Consider the following 23605-nt stretch of genomic DNA (forward strand, 5'->3'; position numbering starts at 1 on the left):
AAATCCTTCAATGTTTCCTCAAACCTACTATGCCTGCTGGGAATAAATGTGAGGCCTTTGGAAAGTACTTGTAACTCATAACTGCTCAAATTATAACTAGACAAATTGAACACTAATTCTGTTTCTTCCTCTCCCACATCTTCTTGATACTCCGGTTGGAGGATGTGTCCGGGGATAACTTCCTCTTGTGGCGCCCCTGCTGTTGGACCTGGTCCTCTCCTCTCTGGTGTGGGTTTTGATGGGAAAAGGGAGTTTATTGTTGGAGGACTGTGTTGAACCCATTGAGGGTACAACGGCTGGTCCCTCCCTGGTGCTGGAGGATGCACCATCCCTTCAAGCCGCTGAGAAAAAAGTTTTCTTACGAACAACCGGTTCAATGGGTGGGGGACAAGTCCCCTCGTTGTTGCCTAAAGTTGTTACAGTATCATTGTCAATGACAGCATTATCTCTAGATACATTAGTTAAGGTTGCATTCATATTGTCATTAATAGATGTAGCATCAGGAATGACTAAAATAGCGTTCTCAGAGCTATTAACAGAGTTAACAACATTAGCTGGAGCTGTAACTACAACATTCCTTTCACTAAGTTCAGAGCTAGCTATAACATTATTGTTACCAACGTTTGCATTGTATCTAGGCCAGGTAAAAATCTGGCCCATTCTAAAATCAACACTGTCCCTTTGGAGTTTCGCTCTTTTTTGAATTAACTGGAGACAGACCCAAATTTGTCTATCGCAATAAAAAGAACATCAAGCAGTTACTATGTTATCCTAGAACATGCACCTCCAGTTTGCACACAGAGGGACCGTATATGGTACCCTGTCATAGATGTAATTTTTGTTCTTTTATTCATCTTGATCCAGTCTTTAGATATCCCTATGGGACTGGTGTTTACACCATCCGAGTTAAGGGTAGTTGCATGTCCAAAGACGTAGTCTACCTAGCATCCTGCATCACCTGTCCAGCATATTATGTAGGCAAAACGAACCGGGTGTTGAGAGATAGGATACGTGAACATGCCTACCACATTAGAAAAGGTCATCTTTTCAATGCACTTGCTAAACACATTAAAGACAGTGGACCTAACCATGAGTTCAGGTTTAGGATCCTTGAGCAAATTTCCAGGACACATAGGAGGGGTGATGTTGAAAATTACACAGAAAATCATGAGATTAATTGGATCATTAAATTTAGGGCTGATATACCCCCTGGACTTAATGGTAAAGTTCCTTTACATCCACTGTTAAAGTCCAGGAGGATCAGGATTTATAAATGAATTGTTATTTGTTTTAATTGATTTTATCTTTATTTTATTAGTTATGCATCAAGATTTGCATTGTAAGAGTTTTTAAAGTATACCCCTTTAAATAGAGTTTATTTCATTGGCGCCTTTTTTTGTATTTAAACTAACTGTTTTACTGATTAAACTGTAATATGGTCTGATGAAGCTATTTTAGTGAAAGCGCTCACCACGTTCTGTACGAATAAACCTGGTTTTTACCTTCCTGAGGATCTTGGATTTTTTATCATTTGGATTTGCGTGTATATTTGGATTGCCTGCATCCCCACCATTGTTTTGCTCTATGAACATTCAGTGTGTTTCTCTTTATTCTGTTTTGCTGTTCATTGTAGAGCATTCACTCCGTTTGGATTTTTTGGTTATTTGATTACTGTTTTGTTTCTTCAGTCCAACCGGAGGCATGATTGGAGGGGAACAAGTGCAAGTAGAGTTGCCATACGTTTTACGGAACACACAGGAAGCTCCCATGATGTCACGATCAGTTTCCGATCGTCTAGTTGACTGTTTAAGAGCGGAGAATAACCCATTGGCAATGTTTTGAGAAACAGGAGATTTAGAGGACGGTATAAACAACACTAGCAACTTAGAATATGACCGTGAAGGTCTGCAGTTGGCGACAGAGAAATTGGAACAGGATATGTTCAAATTGAAATGTATGCAGACGCAAAGACAACATTTCGAGATCTGCATTCAGCGCCGGATCGTACCGAGGGGTCTTAGGGTGCTTAAGATGCCCACTACGGGCACCCTCTATCCTGAGTTGCTGTTTGACTGGCAGCAACTTAACATTGAGGTAAGCCTCAATTACATGAAGTTGATGAATGCCTTTATTTCACCGATTGAAGAAACACTCAGAGATGAAATCAGGAACTGCCAATTAAATATCTATGCCGCATACCCTGACTTTGCCGTAGATAATGCTTTTAACAGTATGTTGGACAATGTTTTACAGTACGAGCGACGCCTTTTTAATCAAAAAAGAGCGAAACTCCAAAGGGACAGTGTTGATTTTAGAATGGGCCAGATTTTTACCTGGCCTAGATACAATGCAAACGTTGGTAACAATAATGTTATAGCTAGCTCTGAACTTAGTGAAAGGAATGTTGTAGTTACAGCTCCAGCTAATGTTGTTAACTCTGTTAATAGCTCTGAGAACGCTATTTTAGTCATTCCTGATGCTACATCTATTAATGACAATATGAATGCAACCTTAACTAATGTATCTAGAGATAATGCTGTCATTGACAATGATACTGTAACAACTTTAGGCAACAACGAGGGGACTTGTCCCCCACCCATTGAACCGGTTGTTCGTAAGAAAACTTTTTTCTCAGCGGCTGGAAGGGATGGTGCATCCTCCAGCACCAGGGAGGGACCGGCCGTTGTACCCTCAATGGGTTCAACACAGTCCTCCAACAATAAACTCCCTTTTCCCATCAAAACCCACACCAGAGAGGAGAGGACCAGGTCCAACAGCAGGGGACGCCACAAGAGGAAGTTATCCCCGGACACATCCTCCAACCGGAGTATCAAGAAGATGTGGGAGAGGAAGAAACAGAATTAGTGTTCAATTTGTCTAGTTATAATTTGAGCAGTTATGAGTTACAAGTACTTTCCAAAGGCCTCACATTTATTCCCAGCAGGCATAGTAGGTTTGAGGAAACATTGAAGGATTTCAAATTATTTGTTAGGAACCTTTCCTTGAAAATTTTTTTCAAGGAGTCAGGTCCCTTGTCATCTAATGGAATACTCAAGAAACCCAGTACATTTGTTCCACCGGTTCACCCTCTAGTTGCAGCCTACAGCAAACTAGTTGAGGATGAAATTTATAGTATGGGGGAAAGGCAGATTCCACATAATAGGTACAGGCACAATCTGAATTTTAAACAGAGGAAAGCACTAGATATCTTGCGCAATAATCATGACATCGTAATTCGCCCTGCAGACAAAGGGGGAGGAATAGTTGTCTTTGATGCAGTTAGATATAGGACAGACATGATTCACATGTTGATGGATGAGAGATTCTATGTATCCATCTCTGAGTCCAGAGTGGATGTCATTATCCATAGTGTTCAATCCACAATTAACACCCTACTCAACAATGGAATTATAGATCAAGCACTACATGATTTTTTTCATGTTGCACATCCACTTCTACCGATCATTCAAGGGCTCCCCAAAATTCATAAAGATCCGGTGGTGCCTCCTATGAGGCCGATAGTTGCGGGAAGGGGATGGTCCACTGAACCTCTCTCCATCTTTGTTGAGACCCAATTGAGACCTGTGGTTGAGGCAAATATTTTTATCCTTAGAGACACTAAACAATTTTTATTGGATTTTTATGAGTTTGTGAATTCTTGTACGCAAATAGATGACTTATTATGGGTAACAATGGACGTTCAGTCCCTGTTTACCGTGATCCCCAATGTCGAGGGGCTAGATATGATAGGTACTCATCTTAGGAGATTAGACTCCCCTTTTAACATTGATTTGGTACTTTCATTGTTGGGGATGGTCCTGGACTCGAATGTTTTTTGCTTCCAGGAAAAACTTTTTCTACAACGGGATGGCGTAGCTATGGGCACTTCATGTGCCAATAGCTACGCCAACCTAGTTATGGCTGAATGGGAACATCAGTATCTTTTCAGGAATGAGTTATATAGATCATTTGTACCTTTCTATAGGCGTTTTGTGGACGACCTATTTTTGGTTTGGAGAGGTACACCTACACAATTAAGTGAATTTTTTGGATCAATTAATAATTCTTTATGGTTTCTTAGACTCACGATGGAATGGTCACATGTTAGTATTCCATTTTTGGATATATTTGTGGAGAAGCTACCAGGAGGGATAGTTAACACTGGACTGTACCGGAAATCTAGCCACAGAAACACTCTGTTACATCGCTCTAGTATGCACCCAGGCTATGTATACAATAATATAGTCCGTGGACAGTCCATGCGTATGTCTAGATACATACCATGTGATTCTGATTTTACCACAGGATTAGTAAACTTGGATAAGAGATTCAGAGAACGTGGCTATAGTGCCTTAGATGTTAGTAAAGGCATGGAAGGTATTACAACCTTAAGAGAAAACAGAGCTATGCCTTATTTCTCTGAAGGGGCCTCGAGGGCTTACACTGATGGTAGGGTTGCACAACAGCCTCATGACCCCTCTATACATGGTAATAATGTATTGTTCCCTATTTATTACACCAGAGACATTGGTACAATTAAAGATGTCATCACTAAACACTGGCATGCTTTGTCAGTGGATCCCACTGTCAAAGAATTAACTGGAGACAGACCCAAATTTATCTATCGCAATAAAAAGAACATCAAGCAGTTACTATGTTATCCTAGAACATGCACCTCCAGTTTGCACACAGAGGGACCGTATATGGTACCCTGTCATAGATGTAATTTTTGTTCTTTTATTCATCTTGATCCAGTCTTTAGATATCCCTATGGGACTGGTGTTTACACCATCCGAGTTAAGGGTAGTTGCATGTCCAAAGACGTAGTCTACCTAGCATCCTGCATCACCTGTCCAGCATATTATGTAGGCAAAACGAACCGGGTGTTGAGAGATAGGATACGTGAACATGCCTACCACATTAGAAAAGGTCATCTTTTCAATGCACTTGCTAAACACATTAAAGACAGTGGACCTAACCATGAGTTCATGTTTAGGATCCTTGAGCAAATTTCCAGGACACATAGGAGGGGTGATGTTGAAAATTACACAGAAAATCGTGAGATTAATTGGATCATTAAATTTAGGGCTGATATACCCCCTGGACTTAATGGTAAAGTTTCTTTACGTCCACTGTTAAAGTCCAAGAGGATCAGGATTTATAAATGAATTGTTATTTGTTTTAATTGATTTTATCTTTATTTTATTAGTTATGCATCAAGATTTGCATTGTAAGAGTTTTTAAAGTATACCCCTTTAAATAGAGCTTATTTCATTGGCGCCTTTTTTTGTATTTAAACTAACTGTTTTACTGATTAAACTGTAATATGGTCTGATGAAGCTATTTTAGTGAAAGCGCTCACCACGTTCTGTACGAATAAACCTGGTTTTTACCTTCCTGAGGATCTTGGATTTTTTATCATTTGGATTTGCGTGTATATTTGGATTGCCTGCATCCCCACCATTGTTTTGCTCTACGAACATTCAGTGTGTTTCTCTTTATTTATTATCAAGACTTCTTCAGAAAGACATGTTTCATAAGAAGCTGTGTCTCAGCAGACCCACAGTCACAGCACCACAGCTCCCAGTAGGTCACACATGCACACTTCCACTGACACCTGCCCTTCCTGAACATGTTCATGCTAAAGCCCCACTCAACACTGACAGGAAATGCTCACATTACATTTTACTTGAATAATCTCAATACTCATACATTTCCCCCTGAAAGACATCCACTCCTGTGTGCCCTTTCCCGCTCATGCAGATGATAACTGTGCCTTGCTCTTTGTACATTACTTGAGTTGCCTATATCTAATGCACAGTGTGGCCACCCTATGCATGGGTAAGGACAGCCTAGTGTTGGGTTTACACACATCACGTTTACTGTAGTGTATCTGCTTTACAATGCCTACTACATTCAGAAGCTATGTACAAGCCACTGCCTGTTTGCTAATACCACAGCATACTGCACCTACCTCCATCTTCCATGATGATCCCCTGCTGCTGACTTCTGATCCTCCACTGCCTATTGTGCTGGGGACTGCTGCTCCTGCAAGTGCCCACCCTGCTGTAACTGCTACCTAAGTATGATATTGCGTAACACTGCACACACTGACATTATTTTAGCACACACACCAGGATCATAATACAGGGCACCATCAGATGAATACAGACAGTGAAACCATGCCATCAGCAATCCAAACATACACTCAGTAATGGTCCTTGTATGTGATTAGGCATGGTTGTACCCCTTGTCTGTTTGATTTTGTGGGTTTCTTATGGATATCATGATCCAGGGTGTATCCAGAATTCACCAAGATTCTCCTGTGGGAAATCACACCTTTCAAAGTGTTGGTATAGGTCACAGGTATGCTATACATGACATTCATGATAACTGTCTAACTGACCTGCAACACGCATTGTAGATCCTTTTCTGCACCAGCTCGCAGTTTTCTGTGGTTGAGACTTCTGTTTAGCAAAGGAGCATCAGATGACCCAGCTAGGTACCCCACCCCCATGGACGGGCAGTCTTCAGCCACTCATTTACCATCTTTCCCTCCCTAGTTCTTCCAGAACCAATGCTGCTATACAAATTTGAGTCATCTGGATCACACGTAAGACTTTTTTCTGTCTGTGATACAAAGCCAGGTGAAGAGTTTCCAGTTCTCTTCTTCAAAACATTTTTATGCATTTGCGCATATGTTAAATAGTTTCAGTTGTTTACTGTTCTTTCCATAGCTCTTAGAGATACTTGCACAAAAACTTTTAGAACTTGAACCTGATAACTCAGTGTTGTACTATGACTTCATTTCTTTCTTTCTTTCTTTCTTTCTTTCTTTCTTTCTTTCTTTCTTTCTTTCTTTCTTTCTATAGATCACTTCATACCATACCTCTCAACATCCAAGCATTATCATAGCAAAGGGCCAGAAAGAGGAGCACCTTGTTATTTTTCACAATAAAAGGTCTTTATATACTAGACCTTATATAGATAGTGATTGTGAATCTTTGTATAGGCTTAGTTTAATTAAGAAGGGATGTACCCATAAATAGGTCTGACTTTATGAGGAATGTCAGTAAGTCTTGGAGGAGCAAGGGAAAATCTGAGAGCCAAAATCATAATGTTATGCCTGAATCATAACTGTTGCGAAGTATGCTTTACACTTCATCTCTTCTTCTAAATCTCTTCCATTTCCTTGTGGACTAATAGTTCAATTTATTTTCTTACTTTTTGGTTCCACTTCCAGTGTGATGTATTAACAGTCTACAAGACTTTGGCCTTATCTTCATTTTTTTGTGAAACAGAAAGACTCTTTCATGGCTGCTTGTCTGATTTTTTTTATCTTCTGCAGAGAAACTCATTAAAACTTCATTAGACTCTACACTGGAATGCAATGGTCCTTACAAACTTCTACATCATATGATAATCATTTTTTGTCTTCTTCCAACCCCTCCCTCCATAGCTGGTGGGTAGATAGAGTGCATTGACTTCTACATTCAGCCCTTGAACCATAGTAAAGTAATATATATTTGCTGAGCTGAGCAAGAGAATGATGCTTTTATTTTACCAGACTTATGTACCTATGTTGTGTTTTATCTCATGGGCTATATGCCTGTGTGCTCTTGTATTTCAATACTGCTATACTGATCCTAGGTGTCATTACTGGCAAATAAAATATGTAAAAAAAATAAAGACAGCTCAGAAAGGTGGTGCAAAAGTGACCATAAAACAAACAAAAAACCACCAAAAAGGACAGCAGAAGCGAAAAAATGAACAATAGACAAAAATCTTTCACTGCCTTTGTCTTACAAGAGTTCTTCAGAAATATTATATGTATGTATATATATATATATATATATATATATATATATATATATATATAAATGATTTAGCAGTGTCCTGTAGTACATTAGAATTGTAGAATCATACTTAGTAGAGGAAGTTGATTTTAGCGGTAGTTTGTTTTAGCAAAAGCAGTTTATCTGTAATTTGATGAACTCTAAAGTTTATAAAATTACTTGTGCCCACATAACAGTTAGTGATTTAGCTGCAGTACTTTTTTATATCTAATTGATAAGTACTTGTAGTACTTTATGAAGTGAGAGTTTCTTAAGGTATTAGCTGCATGAAATTATCCCATTTAGTTCTACTACTCCAATATACGTGGATTACTGTGCTATAATACATGTAAGGTGTGGGAAATATAAAGCAAAGTATACTTTCTCTTTAATTTTAATAGGCAAAGGCTTTCTAGACCTTCAAAAGAAAATCGCCAGAAAATTCATTTCCAAGGTGATAAAAAAGCCCTGACCCCTGGAAACTCACTGGTATAATCAGTATTAGGCAATGGTCTTTGCTATGCGTCTGCTACTATTTCCTGGCTCAACTTTAGTTAAGTCCTGTTTATCTGTTTACTGGTAGGCCATGCTACTATGGAATATAAATATTTTATTCTCCTCTGACCAATAATACCCTAACTTTGAAAATTGTTGCTGAAAAGTATCAGGCATTTGCATACTCAAGCTACGAGTACTTTGGAACCCCTGTCTTGTCCTAATATGTTCTTGAATTGGTTTTTGGTAGTGATATAACTCACCTGTTAAAGTAGCCTGAGGATTGTATAAAATCTGGACTCACTAAATCACTGCATTGCATAGCTCTGGGTCACTAGTGATACCCCATATAAGAAGGCAACCCTTAGATATTCAGGTATTTCCTGTTCAAAAAGAAGGCAAACACCATGTTTTAGCTTTTGCACAATACAAAGTGAGTCAATTCTCGGTTTGAAGGTAAGCCTTGGTCTGCTCAGCTGCATGTGTAGCTTTGCTTTGCTTCTCTTTCTTACACCCATTACCACACACCCTCATGTCATCTAATTTATACCTAACCACTCCTATTTTTACTCTTAGCCACTCCTACTTCCTGCACTAATTTATACTAACCAGTCCCACTTCCACCTTTAGCCATTCCTACTTCCTACACTCCACCTACATCATCTTCTAACCTCAGCTACTCATTCTAACTTAATTCAGCTAAATTCCGCATACCATAAGTACTTGCACTTTCTAATTACATCTACCATAATTTGTTATACTTCAATAAGTTTGTTTGTATATTGCTTCATTGAACTCCCTCAAACAACAGTATTACCCTTTGCTATCTGCTACCATCCAAATCAAACTTTATTGTGTACATACTGTTAAACTCCCTATAACCATTAAACCCATACTAACTTTTCATTTCTTTCAATATAGTAGAGTTAATCATTCTGACCTCCCATTTTTCTTACAGCACCACAGTATAGCCCTCAAGTTACCTTCCTTTAAAGACACATACCAATACACTCACAATAATTTCTTTCACTATGCTTCCTACTACTACAACTACTAAAGTCCATAGCCTCACCTACATATTGCAATCTTAGTCTTGGGTCTTATCAACTCTGTGGATATATTGTCCTACCTAACATCCTGTAATACCAACTTATATACAAACTATATCACAAACAATACCACATAAGCCTTACATACAAGCAGTAACATTTTTAAGAACGTCCACATAGTACATAACCTTATCAGTATAACCCATATCTACTTCTTCAAGTCATTAAGTGCTATAAGGTTAAGTCTCTGACAAAGTTCTTGTGAGTTACATTAAAATAATGAAAGTGCTAAACAGAGTTCAATTTTATTTGGATACTTCCTTCCACTGCTGACTTAACTTTTTATGCTTATATGCTTTATTCATGTATACAACGTGTTCATCAGTCTGGAAGTCTTCTTCTTCTTCTTTCGGCTGCTTCCGTTAGGGGTCGCCACAGCAGATCAACTGTTTCCATTTCTTCCTGTCCTCTGCATCTTGCTCTGTCACACCAACCACCTGCATGTCCTCTCTCACCACATCCATAAATCTTATCTTAGGCCTTCCTCTTTTCTTGTTACCAGGCAGCTTCATCCTTAGCATCTTTTTCCCAATATACTCTGCATCCCTCCTCAGCACATGTCCAAACCAACGTAATCTTGCCTCTCTGGCTTTGTCTCCAAACCTTCCAACCTGGGCTGATCCTCTAATATACTTATTCCTAATCCTCTCCATCCTCGTCACACCCAGTGCAAATCTTAACATCTTCAACTCTGCCTCGTCAAGCTCTGACTCCTGCCTTTTTGTCAATGCCACTGTCTCCAACCCATATAACATAGCTGGTCTCACTACCCTCTTGTAGACCTTCCCTTTCACTCTTACTGGTACTCGTTTGTCACAAATCACTTTTGACACTCTTCTCCACCCACTCCATCCTGCATGTACTCTTTTCTTCACCTCTGTTCCACACTCACCATTATTCTGAACTGTTGATCCCAAGTATTTAAACTCATCTACCTTTGCCACCTCTACTCCCTGCATTCTCACCATTCCTCTATCCTCCCTCTCATTCACATACATATATTCTATCTTAGTCCTGCTGACCTTCATTCCTCTTCAATCTAGAGCATATCTCCACCTCTCCAGGGTCTCCTCCATCTGTTCCCTACTCTCACTACAGATCACAATGTCATCTGCAAACATATTAGTCCACGGGGACTCCTGTCTGATCTCGTCTGTCAACCTGTCCATAACCATTGCAAATAAGAAAGGGCTCAGAGCTGATCCTTGATGTAATCCCACCTCCACCTTAAAAGCATCCATCACTCCCACCGCAGACCTCACCGCTGTCACACTACCCTTGTACATATCCTGTACCACTCTTACATACTTCTCTGACACTCCTGACTTCCTCATACAATACCACAACTCCTCTCTAGGCACCCTGTCATATGCTTTCTCTAAATCCACAAAGACACAATGCAACTCCTTCTGACCTTCTCTGTACTTCTCCAGCAACAATCACAGAGCAAACATTGCATCTGTAGTGCTCTTTCCTGGCATGAAACCAATACTGCTGATCACTAATCATCACCTCCCTTCTTAACCTAGCTTCCACTACTCTTTCCCATAACTTCATGCTGTGACTGATCAATTTAATCCCTCTGTAGTTACTACAGCTCTGCACATCACCCTTATTCTTAAAAATCAGTACCAAAACACTTCTTCTCCATTCCTCAGGCATCCTCTCACTTTCCAAGATTTCATTTACAATCTAGTTAAAAACTCCACTGCCATTTCACCTAAACACCTCCATGCTTCCACAGGTATGTCATCTGGACCAACAGCCTTTCCGTTCTTCATCCTCTTCATAGCTATCCTTACTTCCTCCTTGCTAATCCACTGCACTTCATGATTCACTATCTGCACATCATCCAACCTTCTCTTCCTCTCATTCTCTTCATTCATCAGCCCCTCAAAGTACTCTTTCCATCTGCTCAACACACTCTCCTCACTTGTGAGTACGTTTCCCTCATTATCCTTTACCACCCTTACCTGCTGCACATCTTTACTAGCTCGGTCCCTCTGTCTAGCCAATCGGTACAGGTCCTTTTCTCCCTCCTTAGTGTCCAACCTTTTATACAACTCTTCATATGCCTTATCCTTAGCCTTCGCCACCTCTCTCTTTGCCATGCACCTCATCTCCTTATACTCTTGTCTACTTTCTTCATCTCTCTGACAATTCCACTTCTTCTTCTTCACCAACCTCTTTCTCTGTATACTCTCCTGTACTTCTTCATTCCACCACCAGGCCTCCTTGTCCTCCTTCCTCTTTCCAGATGTCACACCAAGCACCTTTCTAGCCATCTCTCTTACTAGCTCCACTGTAGTTACCCAACTATTCAGTAACTCTTCACTGCCACTCAGTGCCTGTCTTAACTCTTCCCTGAACATCACCTCACAATTACCTTTTTTCAATTTCCACCATTTGATCCTTGGTGCTGCCCTCACACTCATCCTCCTCTTCTTGATCACTAATGTCATCCTACAAATCACCATCCTATGCTGCCTAACTACACTTTCCCCTGCCACCACTTTACAGTCTCCAATCTCCTTCAGACTGGCCCTTCTACATAAGATATAATCTACCTGTGTGCATCTTCCTCCACTCTTGTATGTCACCCTATGCTCCTCCCTCTTGTTAAAATACGTATTCATCACAGCAATGTCCATCCTTTTCTCAAAATCCACTACCATCTGACCTTCAACATTCCTTTGCTTAACAACATACCTACCCATCACTTCCTCATCCCCTCTGTTCCCTCCACCAACATGCCCATTGAAATCTGCTCCAATCACTGGTCTCTCACTCTTGGGTTCAGTCATCACCACTTCATCCAACTCACTCCAAAATGTTTCTTTCTCATCCATTGCACACCCAACTTGTGGAGAATATGCACTAACAACATTCATCATTATACCATCAATTTCCAGCTTCATAAACATCACTCTGTCAGACACTCTTTTCACCTCCAAAACACTCTTAGCATACTGTTCATTCAGGATAATGCCTACGCCATTTCTCCTCCCATCCACACCATGATAAACCAATTTGAATCCACCTCCGATACACCTAGCCTTGCTCCCCTTCCATCTGGTCTCTTGCACACACAATATACCAACCTTCCTTCGATCCATCATATCAGCTAGCTCTCTCTCCCTATACCAGTCATACTGCCAACATTCAAAGTTCCAACCCTCACTATCACAGTCCTAGCCTTTACCTGCCTTTGGGCATGCCTTCCGCCTCTTCTCTTCCTTTGGCCAACAGTAGCCCAATTTCTGCCAGCACCCTGTTGGCCAACAGTACTGGTGGCGGTCGTTGTTAAACCCGGGCCTTGACCGATCAGGTATGTATATGTGTACAGTTGTCTGCATGTATGATTTGGCAACATTTTTATGCCAGATGCCCTTCCTGATGCAACCCTCCCCATTTATCCAGGCTTGGGACCAGCACAAAGAAATGCACTGGCTTGTGCATCCCCAGTGGTTGGGTTCTCATCGGTCTGGAAGTAATAGTTTAAAATGTCTTCACCAAAGCATGCGATATGAGTATTATTGGTGACAGGAAATTATAACTCCAGTCACTTCAGCCTGATGTGATTTAGTGGGATTAACAGTATGGCCTGACTGAAATTAGACTATCACACTCCACCACATGAATCGATTCAGACATTTCTATGGTTCAGCACTTTTAACCATTTAGTTTAAATGAGGAATAGGAACCAAATCAAATGCAATATTTTCTCTGGCTTCTTTGTAATTTGAGCAAGGTCATGATTTAAAAACATTTAGTTTTTAGATCTGTACAGTAGTAACTTACTTATTAAAAGTCTATCTATAGCTTGCATGCTATTTAATTCAATGATTTAGACATACAAACTTGCAGAATTAATTTCTTGATGTTTTGTTAGGGCACAACATTTAAAATACATATTTTAAGCAATATTATTATTGTTGTATACATTTTTGTCCCCACCACTGCCTGATGACAATCAGCTCTTCTTGATCAGTGACAGCAACCCTCATTAGCATGTGGGTGGGAACAGTCATATACAAGAAGAGGTCATAGGAGGCCTTTGCAGTGACACTGGTAGACATGTCTGCCAGCATGGGTGTCAAAGGAAAAATATACTTTAAAAATGATCAAAACACGGTAGGTTCAGGTGAAGGCACTTTAATCTTGCAGCAAGGAGACAAAAACGTGCTAATACAGAGTTTGTCTAACTAGAAACAGGAAATACTTTCATTTTTATACACTTTCTAATAAGACATTGCCTACCAAGCTGATGTAACAAATTACAAGTCTTGTCATCGTCATTTACTAATAATTGCTTTCATAAAATTCTGCTGATTTATCAATTTTTGTGAGAAACTTCCTAAGGAAAACAACATGGCCTTGGCTACCACCAGTTAGATACATGCAATGTTACCATTCAAGGTACTATGGCTAATTCAAGCACAAAGCAAGCAGTTCATTTCTCTAACAATCCTTTGTCTACACTATCTCTAAGCTTCTGCAGCTGCACATGTTCTCATACTTTGAACAGAGCTGATTGTTTAAAATCATTACATTTACAGGATATAGCATTGTTCATTCATTCTCTCCTGACCTAGCAGATAGGCACCTGCTTCTCAAGTACATTTCCAAAAGGCATAAACATGAATATTGCTGTGCTAGCAATTACTAGGTCAGAGGGCATCTTGCAAGTTTCATAAAGCACACTGCAGTTTCAAAAAGCATCTTTTCAGTCTCATATGAAACTCAATTTATATATAAAACAGTGCATATAAAATAGAATGAAAAATGCGTTAACTTATTTAGCTTCTAATTAGCACTAAGCACACATACATTAATACATATTTTTCTGACATTTCCCCCCTGTTAATACTTTTTAATTCTATTTTCAAAAAGAATAAACAGTTTGCTTCTTTTCCTAACCTCTTCCATTCAGGATTTGCAGTTAAGAAAGTCATTCGGTTTAAAACTTTATGAAAGTGTTTCACATTCTAGCAGCTCTTCAAACTCAGTACTTTGATACATAGTCTCAGAAACTGATATCTCTATAAATTCTTTGATTATTTTTTTCATGCAGGGGATTCCACAACAAACACAAGCTCCTATTAGGAGTAATCCCACACAAATGGCAATCAAGATGTTCATTAGGATGGAACTCCACCCCCAAATAAATTCTGGAAAAAGTCCGTCAGAGGGTTTGGGCCTGGCTTGGTCATGGCCAACACTTGCTGTATCACCTCAAGGTGGTCATTAATTTCGTGCTGATGATCTGGTATATATGCACAGCATTCTTCTTCGATTAAAGCGCACGTACCACCCCTCGCCGCTAGGGTGAAGTCAAGAGCCATTCGGTTCTGGAGCACTGCAGTTCTCATAGCATTCAGTTCATCAGTTATCAGTTTGAGAGCAGAGAAAGTTGCATTACTCATTACTTTGAGAAGTTTAGACAGTTTTCGCAGCTCCCAAATCGATTTAACTGCGCCATATGCAGGTAATATGCCTGCCCACGATATAACGGCATCACTCAAGTTCATGTGCGTCAATTTGGTACACACAGTATGATGGTCTTTCCAGCCTGCCTCGATCTGCCCCACTGGATTTTCAGGCCTTTTAACAGCTTTCTTGGCCACATCTCGGGTATTTCGAATATTTCCCTGAGGCAAGACTGCAGTGTGTCATATGGCCGGGACCAGGTACCCCAAAAAACAACTGCCAGACCAATTCTCAGGTAACCATTTATATGCTTTTTTACCACACACAAAATAACAATCCACTACTTTAGTAGTTACTTTGTTACGAAATGACTACCCTGCATGAAACATTTTCCTATCTATTACAGATAACTGTTTAAAAAGTACAGGATTATGTTGCACTTGATCAAGAGTCTTATGCATGGATTTAAGAAATGAGTCATAATCTGAACTACAAGTTCCACCCAGATTGTTTGCTTTAGTATAACATTTATATTGTACAGTCACATTACACTTGCTCCAACCCACTTGGATTGTGTCATTCTTGTAGAAACATACAATTCCCTTTTGTGTCACAGGCAAATACAGTGCTACCTTATCATATGCTTTAATAGATACTGTGTCATAAACCAGATTTTCCCAGGTCTCATTGACCCCTAGGGGGATAGCAGTCATTAATAACCCCCCGTATGCTGTTGCTATGGCTGTGCAGATCCAGCAGTTCGAAACATTAAAAGTCTCAGCATACACACGTGTAATTGCCTGATAAGTGTTAAAGTTCGGGTTCCAGTCTATGTTTGGTTCATCACGTTTAATCAGTTCAACTTCTGTGGCAGGAAAAAGGAAAGGCCACAACAAAAAGAACAATGTTATTAGCATAGCTACCAGAATAATCATGCAAGTTTTCTGAGGTTGTTCAGTATCTCTATTTGCTCTATACCTGGTCATTTTGTTCTTGTTGTACAACAGTAACAAGGTTTTTGTCCAGTTCAAAGTTCTTAACCAGTTTACAGTGTGTCAAGTGAATCCAGGATGCTCGCTCCGCGATCTTGACTGCAGTGGGTGTCAACAGTAGTACCTGGTATGGCCCTTCCCACTTCGGAGAACTCCAATTTTTTTCTCTTCACTATCTTCATCCAGACCCAGGTGCCTGGGGCTACTGCTGCTTCCGATTTCATTTGTTCTTTATCTGAAACAGAATTTAACTGCAAAAGTTTGTTATTCAAAAATCGCCTCATATACCCTGCAAGTGAACTGTCAGCCTCCTGCTCTGCAGACATGAGAGGTTTCCATTGAGGTGTATAATATGCCCTCCCAAACAAAACTTCAAAAGGAATTAATCCTTTTGCATTCAGAACAGTTCTCATGCTCAACAGTGCCAGAGGTAAACAGTGCACCCAATTCTTTTGTGTCTCACTAATCAATTTTCTAAGTTTACTCTTCAACAACCCTTTATGCCTCTCTACTAATCCTGCAGATTGGGGGTGGTACGCACAATGGTTTTTCAACGATATCCCGAAATAGCGACTTAGTTGTTGTATTGTTTGATTTACAAAGTGTGTGCTATTGTCACTATAAATCTTTTCTGGTATGCAAAATCTAGGTATAATTTCTTTAACAAGGACCTTTGCAACAGTAGCTGCATCTGGATTTTTAGTTGGAAAAGCTTCCACCCATTTGGAAAACATGTCTATAATGACAAGGCAGTACTTCTTATTTTCGCATTTGTTCAGTTCTATAAAATCCATACAAATAGTATGAAACGGATACGGTGGTGTAGGGAAACTCCCTTGCTTAGGTTTCAATGCCCCTTGTGCATGATGCTTGTTACAAACATGGCATGCTGCACAAATTTTTTTTGTGTAATTAGTAAATCCATATGTTGTAAACACTCGATTCACTAACTGTACCATCCCCCCTGTTGAGACATGGCTCTGCCCATGGCTCAACAAAGCTGCATATCTAAACAAGTTAGATGGTAAGATTGGTTTCTTCTCTTTGGAGATGTACAGTCCCTTCTCAAGGATTGCTCCTTGTTTTATCCATTTTTGTTTTTCTACATTTGTAGTAAGTGTCTGCATTGTTTTTAACATTTCTAAATCTAAAATCTCAGAAGGTTGTAATTCCTCACTCAAAAGAAAATCTTCTGAAGCTGAAGCTGCCTGTTTTGCAGCTGTATCAGCCCTCGCATTACCTTTTGAAATTCTATCCTGTTGCTTGGTATGAGCTACGCATTTGCAAATAGCTACTTTCTGAGGTAACTGAATAGAATCTAACAAATTTAAAATAAATTGCGCATGGTTAATTGGTTTACCAGTAGATGTTATCATTCCTCTATTTTTCCACTGCTGTGCAAAAACATGTACAGTAGAAAAAGCATACTGACTGTCAGTAAAAATATTCACTTTCTTACCTTTTGCTAAGGTACATGCCCTCGTCAAGGCAATCAATTCTGCTGCTTGTGCAGATAAGTTGTGTGGTAAAGACTTCACTTCTAAAATCTCAGTATCAGAAACTACTGCATATCCCACTAGATTCTGTCCTGTAGGACCCCTCCTGCACGAGCCGTCCACATAGTATGTCATCTCGGCATCATCCAAGGGAACATCTGTAAGATCTTTTCTAAGTAGTGTCTTTTGCTCAATCTCCTGCAGGCAGCAGTGTGGTTTGCCATCAGCAGGGGTTGGGAGCAAGGTTAACGGGTTCAAATTTGTGCATCGTTCAATTGTCATATGAGGTTGGCTCAACAGTATAGTCATACAGGAAAGATGTCTAGCAGGAGAAAGATATGCTACTTTTTCTTGCAGTAAAATAATCGCGACTGCATGAGGCACTCTCAATGTGAGAGGGTGGAACAACACTACTGAGGCTGAGGCCTGTACTGCCATTGCAGCTGCGACTACTGCTTGTACACAGTGGGGCAAGGATCGCGCCACTGGGTCTAACTATGATGAATAGTAAGCTAAGGGGCGTTGTTTGTCCCCATGCTGTTGTGTTAACACTGATGTCATATAACCTTGCTTACAGTCTAGAGTTTGGAAAAACCGCTTATGATAGTTTGGTAATCCTAAAACTAAGGAAGATGCTATCAGTTGTTTCAGTTTGCAGAAAGCTGATTCTGCTTCTGGTGTCCACTGTAATAAATCCTGTGCTGCCATCGGCTTTTTGAATATCAAATTAGTCAGAGGAGCAGATTCCAAAGCATAATTTGGTATCCAACTCCGACAAATGTTAGTAGTTCCCAGGAAGGACATAATTTCCTTCTTGGTAGTTGGTCTAGGTGCTTGTAATATTGCTGTTTTTCTGTCTTCATCTAATATTCTACCTTCTTTGGATATTACATATCCCAGGTATTTAACCTGTTTTCTCCAAAGTTGCAGTTGGTTCTTGTTTACCTTGTGTCCTTGAGTAGCTAAAAATTGTAATAATGCTATGGTATCCTCTCTGCATTCTTGCTGGGTGGGGGCTGCCAACAGAATGCCGTCTACATAAAGTAAAATCTGACTACCTTTCGGTGGGATAAATCCCGCCAGGTTACTTGCCATTTCTTGTGCGAATATTGTTGGACTTTCACAATATCCTTGTGGTAGTCTCGTATATGTATACCGTTTCCCCTGAAATGTAAATGCAAACCAATTTTGGCTGTCTGGGTGTATCGGTATCGAGAAAAATGCATTGCTAATATCTACCACAGAAAAATACTTCTGTTGAGGTTTCAAATCATTCAATAAGGTGTGCACTGTTGGTGCCCTGGGTATAACTGTGTCATTCACAGCTTGTAAATCTTGGACCATATGCCATTCCCCGTTTGCTTTCCTAACAGGAAATAAGAGTGTATTACACAGTGAATCAGGGGATTCTATTAAGACTCCTTCCTTAAGTAAGGCTGCTATTATAGGTTTGATCCCTATCTCTGCATCCTTTCTCAAAGGATACTGTCTTTTTTGAGGTCTGAATGCTGATTTTGGCATAATAGTAACTGGTCCTGCTGTACGAATAAGTCCTACATCTGATTTCCCTGTTGACCAGAGAGTCTCTGGTATGTCTCGTAAGGCTTTTTCCTTTTCCTCCAGTAAGAGTAATACTCAGCTATCCTCACTTGCCTGTGAGTGCACAGCTGGGTGTGTCTGTGTTATCCAATTCAATTTCTGCTTCTATACTCCCTGTTCAGAGAGTTCGAACTCTGTCTGTTTTTCCCACCTTGTGACTTTTTCTCCTAAGTCAGCCCACTTCACATTTCTATTTTTAGTTAAGCTTACATGCGGCAATCAATTAGATTTGTAAAGTGCTAAAAATTCCTGGGGTAATGAACAGCTTATTATACTGTTTCCTTCTGTGTCCCAGTACAAATTTCGTAATACTAGCCTATTAGCATGGTTTTTAAACAACTCTTGCTCATATTCTTTATCAGGTCCTGGTCTGTTACAGTAATATAGAGTACAATGCAACAAATGCTGTCTGTCAGTGTCAAGGGAGGGGGATTTACTGATGGCTACATTCATCAGTTCTTCAGTTACTGCTCCTGGACCAGACATAACTAAGTCCTGGCTGTACCAATAATATGTTTCACCCTCCGGTCGCACTACAAAGGTATCCATTTGTCGCTGTGCTTCCATTCCCTGCATAGTTGGAACTACGGCTATGCCAAATAACTGCATCAAGTCCCTGCCCAAGAGATTCACTGGGCATTTTGCAGAAACAATAGTTTTGCTTTTCTGGGTCATTCCTGAAATGGGGTCACTTATTGCTATGTCGTGGGAGAGAGGCTCCCGATACAGCTGTCCATTAGCTGCTTTCATTAGTATGTAATCAGGTGATTCTGAATCTTCTGGTAGTTTGGAAGGATGTATCAGGGTCCGTGAAGCCCCTGAGTCACACAGAAATTTGACTTCCCTCCCCTCTACCAGGAGCGTAACTTCCGGTTTTGTGTCTGCTAAGTAGAGCTCTAAGCTCAATAATGCTAAGTCTAAAATTTCATTTTCTTCATCATTTATGAATTCATGTACATCCTTTATCCCTTCTACTACATTTGCATTTGTCTTTTCCTGTCTATTCTTATCCAGTGATTCCTGACTATCATATAGTCATTCCTCACCCTCCTATATTCCGTAGTTACCTTCTTATTTAGCCTGCAATCCCTTGCCAAATGCCCCTTTTTTCCGCATTTAAAACATTCACCCCTTTTCTTCCTTTCTTCAAAATCTTCTGATTGTTTATCAGACTGCTTGTTTCCCTGGGCATTTTTCTTACCCTTCTTCCCGGTTTGTACTACAAAGACTTCTGACCCATCTTCTACTGCAAATACTTGAGCTTTCTTTTTCTTTTTGCTATTAAAATGCCTTTCGGCATGTCTTGCGTATTCAAGTAATGACTGTAATCGACTTGTACGATGATCTATCATGTGCTTTGTAATAAAGCTGCTAATGGGAGAAATACTGCCTTTTAAAAATGCATTCTTTAGCTGTTGCTCATATGGGGAATCATGTGTTTGAACTTCAGGTACCTGCATTCCACAATGGTTATTAAAACATTCTAATAATCTAGCATAATATCTATCAACAGTTTCACCTTCTTGTTGTATGCACTGATTAATGCAAGTCCAATCAGCCCTAGGCTTCCATTTCTCAGAGATTCGGTCCGTTAGACCTTTCACTCTGTTGTCCAGTTCTGCATTACTATGTGGGAGTGGTCTAAGCTCATGTCACGGGGATTCCAGTTGCCACTGATCATGTGCCAATCTGGACCTACAATTTGTCTAACTACTTTTTCTACTTCTTCTCCATTCAAATGGTAACTTAACCTCATGCCCTGTAAGTCTTCTAAGAATTTTCTAAAATTAACTTTCAGATGGGGAATTCCTTCTGTGGCTTTCCGGATATCTTCCGGTGTCCACGGTCTATATACTAGAAGAGTCTGATCCTGTCCTGCCTGTGGATTTGGTACTTCTATGAGTGGACATATCTCTTCCTCACTCATAGCTCGTGAATTTCTATTTATTTCATATAATTCAATATCCCCTCTCAAGTTGCGTACTCGAGACCTGGTCTCGATAGGATCCCTGACAAACGGTTTTGATTTTGCAGGAACAGCTGGGTATAGCGGAGGTGGATCAGCTTGTCCACTCGCTTCATATTCCGGTAAGGGATGCGGAGGGGGCAGAGGAGGGGCCATTGCTATTACCAAGTTATTATCTTCTTTGTCTAAGAACATTGCTTTTGAATTTTTAATCTTTTGTTCCCTGCGATTTGTTTCCTCAAGCCACCTGTGCGCCTGAGGGACTCCTAATTGCCGTTGCTTTTTTAGCTGACCTTTTGCGTCTGTTTTAAGTTGTCTGACAAGTTTAACAAGTGAAGATTTATCTAAATTACCATCAAATTTGTATTTATCAACCCATTTTGTATAATACTTAACATTATCGGCACGCTGTAACTGCATATATTTTGTGTCTTCAGTTAGGGGCGGGTCTCGGGAACTTTTTGTGCACTGATTTCCCATGTTGCCTTAGCTAAGCTAAAAAATTGTTATTAACCCTTCTTATCACGTGGTACCATGATTTTACACCTTTTCACAGTTTATCTAGAATAACTGTCTACCTATTCTGTTTCCCTGATCTATGACAAGACAGTAATCTTTTTGTCCCTGATCTGCACATGCAAATCTCCCTGACAAAACAATACTGTAACTAGTCCCTGATCAAAAACAGAAAAAAGGTAAATTCCTCCTTACCTGACCCTCCGTGAGTTGATCCACCAGAACGTTGACTCATCCTCCAATCCCAGATCAGAAATAGTGGCTGGCCTCTTTCGAACAACAATTCAGTCGGAGGTCTTTCAAAACAGAAGAGCCAATGTGGCCACTTCTCAGTACGGGTACATGCCACCGGGCCCAATTCTGACTTAGGCCTAGAGTGAGAGGTACTTTAAAATATACTTTAAAAATGATCAAAACATGGTAGGTTCAAGTTATGGCACTTTAATCTTGCAGCAAGGAGACAAAAACATGTTAATACAGAGTTTGTCCAACTAGAAACAGGAAATACTTTCATTTTTATACACTTTCTAATAAGACATTGCCTACCAAGCTGACGTAACAAATCACAAGTCTTGTCATTGTCATTTACTAATAATTGCTTTCATAAAATCTCTAAAATTTCTCTAAAATCGCTCTCTCTCTTCTTCTTTTCTTCTTCTTTCCCTTCTCTTAACTCCACCTCTCCTAACTAATCTCCAGTCCTCTCTAACCTCTCTAAAAGACAACTTTCAAAAAAACTGCCAAAAACCAGGCCACAGACACAGGTCCATCACCACTCCATTGTCATTTACTAAATATTGCTTTTCAAAAATCTCTAAAATTTCTCTAAAATCTTTCTCTTTCCTTCTTTCTTTCTCCCTCCCTTCTCTACTAATCCTACCTCTCTAACTAATCAAAACTAAACTGGCTTGAACTTCCACACCAGCTCAACTACATTCACCTAACCCTAGCCCATACCCTCATTAACCACCCCTCTCTTTGTCCCTCCCTGTCTTCTCCTTTTAAGTTGCCCCTACCTGACAGCGTCTTACCGTCAAACAATCAAAACCTATTAGAAGTACATAAACCAACACGCCCCCAGGCAAAACCTACTATCCTTTAACCTAGCTAGTCTTTGGAACTCACTCCCACCATCCATTCGTACCATCTCTAATCTTTATATGTTCCACACATCTTGCATCCCAATGGGAATGCTCTTGTTCCCATCCATCATAAAAATATGGAACTCTTCATCCTCCATTCATTCATTTGCTACTCAACAAAGCCTACATACTTATTACTTCCTTCTTAACTAATTACACTACACAACAAAACAATTCTACCTCTTTAAAGCCCTAACACTCCTCTCATTTATTTTACTTCATTTAATAAGATTGCATTATTGAATGTACCTCAAATGTAAAAGCAATGACTGTACTCTCTTTTCATTTGTATAAGTATCTTAGCTACCTACTGTTTATACCTTGTATGTTGGTTTACTTTAAGAGCTTTTTCAATTGTATGTACCTTTTCTGTATGTCTGTTTTTGGAGCTTTTCTCCCCAGGACTCCATTGAAAATGGGTTCTTTTAGGCCCAATGGACTATCCTGGTAAAACAACTGCAAATAAATAAATAAATAAATAAAATAAAATTCTGCTGATTTATCAATTTTTGTGAGAAACTTCCTATGGAAAACAACGTGGCCTTGGCTACCACCAGTTAGATACATGCAATGTTACCATTCAAGGTACTATGGCTAAGTCTAGCTCAAAGCTAGCCGTTCATTTCTCTAACAATCTTTTGTCTACACTATCTCTAAGCTTCTGCAGCTGCACATGTTCTCATAATTCGAACAGAGCTGATTGTTTAAAATCATTACATTTACAGGATATAGCATTGTTCATTCATTCTCTCCTGACCTAGCAGATAAGCACCTGCTTCTCAAGTACATTTCCAAAAGGCATAAACATGAATATTGCTGTGCTAGCAATTACTACGTCAGAGGGCATTTTGCAAGTTTCAGAAAGCACACTGCAGTTTCAAAAAGCATCTTTTCAATCTCATATGAAACTCAATTTATATATAAAACAGTGCATATAAAATAGAATGAAAAACATGTTAACTTATTTAGCTTCTAATTAGCACTAAGCATACACACATTAATACATATTTTTCTGACAATGGGTC

The sequence above is a fragment of the Protopterus annectens genome, chromosome 4.part1, assembly GCF_019279795.1.
Source record: "Protopterus annectens isolate FY-2018-M chromosome 4.part1, PAN1.0, whole genome shotgun sequence".
NCBI lineage: Eukaryota > Metazoa > Chordata > Ceratodontiformes > Protopteridae > Protopterus > Protopterus annectens.